We start from the raw sequence: 9,435 nt of genomic DNA, 5'->3' as shown, positions 1-9,435 counted from the left end.
GGAGCGGATCTGCAAGAGGTGCAGATAATAAGCTTGTCCTAAACGCGGCTAAAACTGTTGAACTGACCATGGACTTTGTAGGGGTCGCTCATCCACACTCGATCTGGTCTCCATTAAAGGTCTCCAGCATTTGGTTCCTAGGCACTACCATTGCTAACCCTTTAGGATGGGGTACGAACACCATCATAACCCAAAAGAGTTGCTGACCAGTTTCTATACTGCCACCCTTGATTCTGTCCTTTGCTCCTCCATCATCGTCTGATACATAAGGGTAAATGCAAGGGTACAGGCACAAACTCCAGAGAGCAATCAGCGTTGATAAGAAAATCATTGGGTCACCGATTCCATCTCTAGACCCAATGATTTTCCAACATGTGAACGCACGACAGGTGAACGCACGACCCCAGGGCCAACAGGTGAACGCACGACCCCTCTCACCTCGGCAGTCCTTTCTTCAACCTCCTCACCTCAGGCCCACACTACAGGACCTGGATTCTCTTGCATCCCACCGCTGCTTGCTGGGAGCCTCATCTGCGCTCCTGTTAAAGTCAGGGCCGGTTTAAGCAACAATGGGGCCCCAGGGCAAAATAAACCTGGGGGGGCCCCCAACATATACCTCGGAACAAAAATCGGCATTAGGGGACCTTTTTTGCAGCTGGTATAGTCAGGGTGTGAAGCCCCAATCGGTCAGAGCTCCACATTCTGGCTATCCCAGCCTGCATGGGGGACAAGGGGTTAAAAAGTTTCAGGAGGGGGGACCCCACATATTTTTTTTTAATTCTCACACTCTAAACATAAAAAAATTTTGGGAAAATAGGAAAAAATGCCAGGGGTCTTCATACAGCCATATTGCGGCTGTATAGCGATCCCTGGCCAAAGCGCTGCGGCTGCGTATAGACCCCCTGGAAACTCCGTCAGGAAATGTATTGCTCTTTCTTTTGAAACATGTAAAATTACACTACCGTTGGGTTTGCTACTAAAAGTGACATTTACCGCATTTAAAAGTATACTTTTTTCCTTCTAAACTTTAAAATCGATTTTCTCAAAAACTATAGGGTCTTTTTGAAAAATTGTTTTTTCCTCTTATTCCCAATGATCTCCTTAACATATCCTGCAAATTTAGGGTTTCTAGCATTTAAGGTGGATTTGCTATTAACCGACAGGTTTTTAAATGTGTTTTTTTTTCTTTGAAACTTTAAAATCGATTTTCTCAAAAACTATAAGGCCGATTTGAAAAAAATTTTTTTCCTCTTGTAGCCACTGGGGGCCCCTACAAGCTCTGTGGCCCTGGGGCAGCTGCCTCCTTTGCCTTAATGGTAGCACCGGCCCTGGTTAATGTATATGCGTGGATGCACTGTGCAAGCGCACAAGTACAAGTGCAAGATAAGGTAAAGCACTACTTTGAAAATGGAGCCAAAGCTACATTGCATACACCCTCAGTGTGCGGTGGGGGTCACGCAGCACTACCAAATCAGAGGTGGTCCAGAGCTCAATTCTGATGTCATTACCAGCCTAAACAACTCAATTTAAAACTAAACTTAATTAAATAATATATTATGCAAGGAGAGAGAGGAACAAACAAATACCTCTGTATTTTCATTATATGCTAGAATATTTATAATGCATTCCCCTGCCTACTATCGGAGCCTATACGGGCAGAGAGTTCTCCCACAAAGACCTCTTCCTAATAAAATACGAGACAGGTATTCTCTAAGTAGTCTTTTCAGATATAACAGAAGAAGAAGCTTTCTTCTATTTAGAAGGTAGAAGTTTCCACTGCGTCAAAGCTGCATGTGAAATATCAGGCAGTCTTGGCACCCAATCTGGGACTTGAACTAATGGTATCTCCAGTGAAGTACAGAAGTCCTCCAACTCTTCTGGAAAACACAAGTGAACCTGTTTTCTATTTGTAATAATCATCAGTGCAAATGGTTAACTCAATCTAAAAGAGATATGTTAGGGTCTCTAGCAGAGGTTTCAAACAGCACCTCTGCGGCAATGTCTCTAGGGCCAGATCAGGAAAAATTGCTAACTTAGGTCTTAGCCCCATCAAATTCTAGGTCTGGAAGAGGTTGTGCTTTTGTAAATATTTCCTCCTGAAAATAATGCAACCTCATGGTCACATCACGCGATCTCGACTTTCTCCTATTCCGGGGCCCAAGGGAGCTCTATGCACCCTGTCCATGTTAATCAGCACGATTTCAGAGTAGTCCAAGATCCTATTAAAGATAACCTGTACCATTAAGGGCAGATCTGAATCGGCTGTAGATTCAGGGAGGTCTTTTAAATGGATATTATTCCTTTGGTTACAGTTCTCTTGGTCCTCTTTTTTGTATAAGACCTGCCTTATCTGTGCACCCCGAATCTGTATGGCAGTATTAATGTCTGTAATAACTTTATTATGAGCCAGCAGACCCTCCTCCATATGTTTAACGCTTTACACCAAGTGACTGATGTCAGACCTTAAAGGGACACTTAAGTCAAACAAAAAAAATGAGTTTTACTCACCTAGGGCTTCCAATAGCCCCCTGCAGCTGTCCGGTGCCCTCGCCGTCTCCCTTCGATCCTCCTGGCTCCGCCGGCAGCCACTTCCTGTTTCGGTGACAGGAGCTGACAGGCTGGGGACGCGAGTGATTCTTCGCGTTCCCAGACACATTAGCACCCTCTATGCTGCTATATGGCATATGATATATGCTATAGTAGCATAGATGGCGCTATTGTGGCCAGGAACGCGAAGAATCACTCGCGTCCCCAGCCTGTCAGCTCCTGTCACCGAAACAGGAAGTGACTGCCGGCGGGGCCAGGAGGATCGGAGGGAGACGGCGAGGGCACCGGACAGCTGCAGGGGGCTATTGTAAGCCCCAGGTGAGTAAAACTCATTTTTTTTGTTTGACTTAAGTGTCCCTTTAAGCCGAAAACTTCTGACCTTATAATAGACTCCATCCATCCTAGGAGCAATTCAGAGTCTATCTTTGTGGTTTGAACCCGCGGCCTTGATACTCTGAGTCCCGATCCTCCGAGTGAGGAGATGAAGATCCTGAGGCTGCTGATGAACTCAGCCAAAGCGTGGCTCACTCCCTGCCCCGCCATATTGGAGCTCATAATGGGCCTGTATCCCTTTTCGCTTGCCTATCCTGAAGGAACTGCTTCAGAATCTGAGTCTTTGGATCTGCTTTTTTTGTTGCTCCTCTTTTGGATATACTGGGCATAATTACTCGGCCTGCTCTCGTGCAGTCTCCTTCGTGGTCCTCGGTGCGTCTCACATAAACTCCCTGCTCAGGACTGTAGCATGGTTGGAGTTAGGTCTTGGTTAAGCGCTGCCCCAAACCCCTATATACACACACAAATTGGCAACCAATTGTGTGTGTATATAGTTAATGTTGTTATTGTTAATGTTATTGTAGCTAATAAATATATGGTTTTATGGAAAGCAAATAACCTTCTTTAACTCTTATGATAAATGAGCCCACATTAAAGTTCTATTAATCCGCCCTATTTTTTTCCACTCTGTTTAGTTATTTGAAAAATTAGCCTGTCAAACAGCTAATCCAACTGCAGTCCACTATTCTTTAAAAGTAAATAGAAAGAAAAACACTTTTACCTGGCTGCGAAAACACGCATGATAACCTACTAGTGCCAAAAAATTCAAAGAGTCATTGCTTCTGATTGATGTAAAATCTGCTTCATTCAGTTGCAAAACAGACTTGTCTTGGCTGCTGTATACAACAACAAAGACAAGTAACATTTATATAGCGCTTTTCTCCTGGCGGACTCAAAGCGCCAGAGCTGCATCCACTAGGATGCACTCTATAGGCAGTAGCAGTGTTAGGGAGTCTTGCCCAAGGTCCCTACTGCATAGGGAGCTGATATCCAAACCAGGTCTCCTGTGTCAGAGGCAGAGCCCTTAAAGGAATCATTAGGCTGCAATGACTTCCCCCCGATCTACTTACCATTGGCTTCCTCCAGCTCCTGCCCAGGAACATGTCCAATGACGCAGCTCCGCTCGCAGCCTGCGGGCCGGTATCCCCACCGGTACTGAAGCCGACCTCAGGGTCGGCCCCTTACTGCGCCTGCGCACGGCTACGTTGTCTGTACTGTGCAGGCACAGTAGTTCTGCACCTGCACAGTACAGTACGGACAACGTGGCCTTGATTGACAACACCGCTCGCGCAGGCGCAGTACGGGGCCAACCCTGAGGTCAGCCTCAGTACCGGCGGGGATACTGGCCCGCGGGCTGCGGGCAGAGCTGCGTCGTGGGGCATGTTGCCGGGCAGGAGCTGGAGGAAGTCAATGGTAAGTAGATTGGGGGGAAGTCGTTGCAGCCCAATGATTCCTTCAACTAGTACACTATCCAGCCATGACAACAAAACATTTGTACAGTGCTTTTCTCCCAGAGGACCCAAAGCGCATAAACTAATCTCACATCAGTACATAAAGATGTGTACAGGGGAAAAAGTTAAGTGATCCTAAATTCCAGACTAAACAGGTCGCTTTCAGTTTTGATTTAAACATCTCCATGGTAGGAGCTGTCTCGATTAAGTTTGGCAAGGCATTCCAGAGGGTAGGGACAGCATGACAGAAAGCTCTGGCTCCAAAGGTTTTTAGTTGGAATCTGGGTGTTGTCAAGTTATTGGATCCTTTTGATCTGAGGTTGTGGATGGTGTGATGCAGTTGCAACAGATCCTTCAGGTTTCTGGGGCCTAGTTTGTGTAGGGATTTAAATGTTAGTATGCCAATTTTTAAAAGGATTCTCCATTTTATGGGTAGCCAGTGTCGTGAGCAAAGGATTGGTGTTATGTGGCAGTGGCGGGGGTAGGCTTGTTAACAGTCTTGCAGCAGCATTCTGTACTAGCTGCAAGCGGTATAGGTCTTTGAAAGACCTGCATAGAGGGCATTGCAGCAGTCCAGCCATGATGTGATGAAGGCATGAACTAGGGCTGGAAGAATCCTCTGAAGGAATGAGGTGCTTAATTTTTGCAATATTCTTTAGATCAAAAAAGGAATGTTTCACAACAGCTGAAATTTGATTCCTGAAGTTTAATTCCCGATATAAAAGTCTGAATAATGCACCCCTTAAAGCAATAATGAAGTGAACCTGCAGAAAAAAAACTGCAGAAACTCTCGTGTCACCATACAACTAATGAATGCTACAGCAAAATTCACTTCCCATTTCTAAAATATGACGTTTTTGTGTTTCCTATGCAAGTCTTAACTATTGTGAAATAAGGGTTATTTTACTGTTTACAACATTACAATGTGTTAATCTGTCCTATTTTTAGGGAAATGAAACCAGAGCTAGTCAAGTAAAGACGGCATTTGTCCAAATTCACACAACATTAACACATTGCTTTTATTCATAATAAAGATATAATGTCACCCCTCATCTATAAACTGTATATTTACTATGGGTGGGTTTACATTATGTGCATTGCGTAACACCCATGCTACAACGTAGGTATAGTGCAATGCACATTAAAAAGTACAAGTCATTTTCGTAGTGTGAAGAATTGCTGTGCAAAGTGTGCATTATATGCATTATATAACGCATCATCTATAGACACACTACAGAAAGAGTGTTAGAATAACATTGTCCATTACAATGTAAAGATGTAAACATGCCCATACCATTTACAGCTAGTGTGTTTACACGTGGCAATGCATTGTAAAGCATTTTTTATGATGTAAAGCTTTGCTGTAAAGCTTTTTGTATGATGACTTAGGCCTGGGCCACACTAGCTCCGGGTGCGGGACGCATCCGCGGTCCGGGCTCCGATTTTCAAAACCCGGAACGCAAACGGATCCGTGCTGCCTTTTTTGCAGCACACGTTTTGGATCCGCTTGCGTTTTTTGTTTTTTTTTTGCTAGAGGGGGTAGCAGCCAGGACAGGGGGCTGCGGGCAAAGCGGCGGCCAGGGGGGTCACATCCCCCCCCCCCTTGCTCACCTGGGTGCCCCCCTCCCCGCTCCCCCTCCAGCTCGCATATAATGTAATAATTTGTACCTAATGAAGTTCGGTGAGCCGGGCACTTCCGCCCACACCGCTCGCCGTCACTTCCTGCAATGTCGCCCTCTGTATTTCAGTGGGTGGCATCGCAGGAAGTGACGGCGAACGGTGTGGGCGGAAGTGCCCGGCTCGCCGAACTTCATTAGGTACAAATTATTACATTATATGCGAGCTGGAGGGGGAGCGGGGAGGGGGGCACCCAGGTGAGCAAGGGGGGGGGGTGGATGTGACCCCCCCTGGCCGCCGCTTTGCCCGCAGCCCCCCGTCCTGGCTGCTACCCCCTTCAGCATGGCGGCCCCCTCCTTCACCATGGGACACTGGAAACTGATCCGTTTCCAGTGTCCGAAAATGTCAGTGAAGAGGGAGGCCCGTTTCCCCATTGATTTTCACTACCCGTACGTGTATACGGGTCCGTGAAAAATGCTGCAAGTCCGGACTCAGCGTTCCGGGTTTAAAAACGTATTCCGCGGATCGCACGCGGATACGTTTTTAACTTGAGTGTGTACTGTTCCTATTTTTAACATTGGTATCCGTGGCTACGTTTTTCGTCCGGGACAAAAAACGTAGCTACGGATACGTTTTTAAATTAAGTGTGAACTAGCCCTTAAGGTTTTCTTTAATATCAAGGTCAATACTCATTAGTATTATTATTTTTTTGTATTCATATAGCGCCGACTTCTTCCGCATCACTGTACAGAGTATATTGTCTTGTCACTTAAAGGACTTCGGAGGCGACAACAACAATCTATGTTTACTCACCTGGGGCTTCTTCCAGCCCATAGCAGCCTTTCAGTCCCACGCCGTAGCCCCGGTCCTCCTCGGTGTCCCGCTGGCTGCCTGTAATGATCAGCGACCTGCCGGCGGCTCGTCTCTTCTGCATCTGGAGGAGGACCGGGGCTACAGCGTGGGACTGAAACAGCTGCTAGGGGGTGGAAGAAGCCCCAGGTGAGTAAACATAGATTGTTGTCATTGCCTCGGAAGTCCTTAACTGTCCCTCAGAGGGGCTCACATTCTAATCCCTACCACAGTCATTTGTCTAAGTTTTTGTGAAAGTTCCAAGTACTCCCCTACTAATTTAATTTAACCAGTGAGACAGTAAATGAAGATGAAGAAAACAGAAAGCTTTAAAGGGAACCTAAACTGAGAAGGATATGGATTTTACCTTTTAAAAAAAATACCAGTTGCCTGTCTCTCCTGCTGATCCTGTGTCTCTAATACTTTTAGCCACAGCCCCTCAACAAACATGCAGATCAGGTGCTCTGACTGAAGTCAGACTGGATTAGCTGCATGCTTGTTTCAGGTGTGTGATTCAGCCACTGCTGCAGCCAAAGAGAGCAGCAGGACTGCAGGGCAACTGGTATTGTTTAGAAGGAAACATCCACATCCCTCTCAGTTTAGGTTCCCTTTAAAGAGGAACTGTAGTGAAAATAACATAATGAATACAATTGCTTATTTATTTTACAATATTCATCTACAGATTATTTGTCAGTGTTTGCCAGTTTTAAAATCTTTCCTCTCCCTGATTTACATTCTGAGATTTATCACTGGTGGTGACTTCTTTAGTTCTACCAGGTGATCTGTATGGAATGTTTGTTAATGAGAGTTCTATAGAGTTGGGCCGAACCTCCGATTTTAGGTTCGCGAACCGGGTTCGCAAACTTCCGCGGAAGGTTCGGTTCGCGTTAAAGTTCACGAACCGCAATAGACTTCAATGGGGATGCGAACTTTGAAAAAAAAAATGTATGCTGGCCACAAAAGTGATGGAAAAGATGTTTCAAGGGGTCTAACAGTGGAGGGGGGCATGGCGGAGTGGGATACACGCCAAAAGTCCCCGGGAAAAATCTGGATTTGACGCAAAGCAGCGTTTTAAGGGCAGAAATCATATTGAATGCTAAATGACAGGCCTAAAGTGCTTTAAAACATCTTGCATGTGTATACATCAATCAGGTAGTGTAATTAAGGTACTGCTTCACACTGACACACCAAACTGTTCACTGAACAGAACAGGTATGCAGTGGCGGGTTCACTGAACAGAACAGGTATGCAGTGGCGGGTTCACTGAACAGAACAGGTATGCAGTGGCGGGTTCACTGAACAGAACAGGTATGCAGTGGCGGGTTCACTGAACAGAACAGGTATGCAGTGGCGGGTTCACTGAACAGAACAGGTATACAGTGGCGGGTTCACTGAACAGAACAGGTATGCAGTGGCGGGTTCACTGAACAGAACAGGTATACAGTGGCGGGTTCACTGAACAGAACAGGTATGCAGTGGCGGGTTCACTGAACAGAACAGGTATACAGTGGCGGGTTCACTGAACAGTACAGATATGCAGTGGCAGGTTCACTGAACAGGTATGCAGTGGTGGGTTCACAGTACAGGTATGCAGTGGTGGGTTCACAGAACAGGTATGCAGTGGTGGGTTCACAGTACAGGTATGCAGTGGTGGGTTCACAGAACAGGTATGCAGTGGTGGGTTCACAGTACAGGTATGCAGTGGTGGGTTCACAGAACAGGTATGCAGTGGTGGGTTCACAGAACAGGTATGAAGTGGTGGGTTCACAGAACAGGTATGCAGTGGTGGGTTCACAGAACAGGTATGCAGTGGTGGGTTCACAGAACAGGTATGCAGTGGTGGGTTCACAGTACAGGTATGCAGTGGTGGGTTCACAGAACAGGTATGCAGTGGTGGGTTCACAGTACAGGTATGCAGTGGTGGGTTCACAGTACAGGTATGCAGTGGTGGGTTCACAGAACAGGTATGCAGTGGTGGGTTCACAGTACAGGTATGCAGTGGTGGGTTCACAGTACAGGTATGCAGTGGTGGGTTCACAGAACAGGTATGCAGTGATGGGTTCACAGAACAGGTATGCAGTGGTGGGTTCACAGAACAGGTATGCAGTAGTGGGTTCACAGTACAGGTATGCAGTGGTGGGTTCACAGAACAGGTATGCAGTGGTGGGTTCACAGAACAGGTATGCAGTGGTGGGTTCACAGAACAGGTATGCAGTGGCGGGTTCACTGAACAGGTATGCAGTGGTGGGTTCACAGAACAGATATGCAGTGGTGGGTTCACAGAACAGGTATGCAGTGGTGGGTTCACAGAACAGGTATGCAGCCAGGGACAAGCTAATCCTAACTAATCTTTCCCTATGAGAGAGAGTGTGCTGCAGCTCGCCCTACTCTCACTAATGCAGGCACACGAGTGACCGTAATGGTCGCCGCTGCCTGCCTTTTAGTAGGGGGGGAGTGGCTCCAGGGGCTAGTGTAGCCTAATTGGCTACACTGGGCCTGCTGACTGTGATGTAGAGGGTCAAAGTTGACCCTCCATGGTGCATTATGGGGCGAACCGAACTTCCGCAAAGGTTCGCCTGCGGAACGCGAACCACGGAAGTTCGCATGGAACCGTTCGCAGGCGAACCGTTCGGCCCAA

This window comes from Hyperolius riggenbachi, chromosome 11 (genome assembly GCF_040937935.1).
Source record: "Hyperolius riggenbachi isolate aHypRig1 chromosome 11, aHypRig1.pri, whole genome shotgun sequence".
Classification (NCBI taxonomy): domain Eukaryota; kingdom Metazoa; phylum Chordata; class Amphibia; order Anura; family Hyperoliidae; genus Hyperolius; species Hyperolius riggenbachi.
This window is presented reverse-complemented; position numbering follows the sequence as displayed.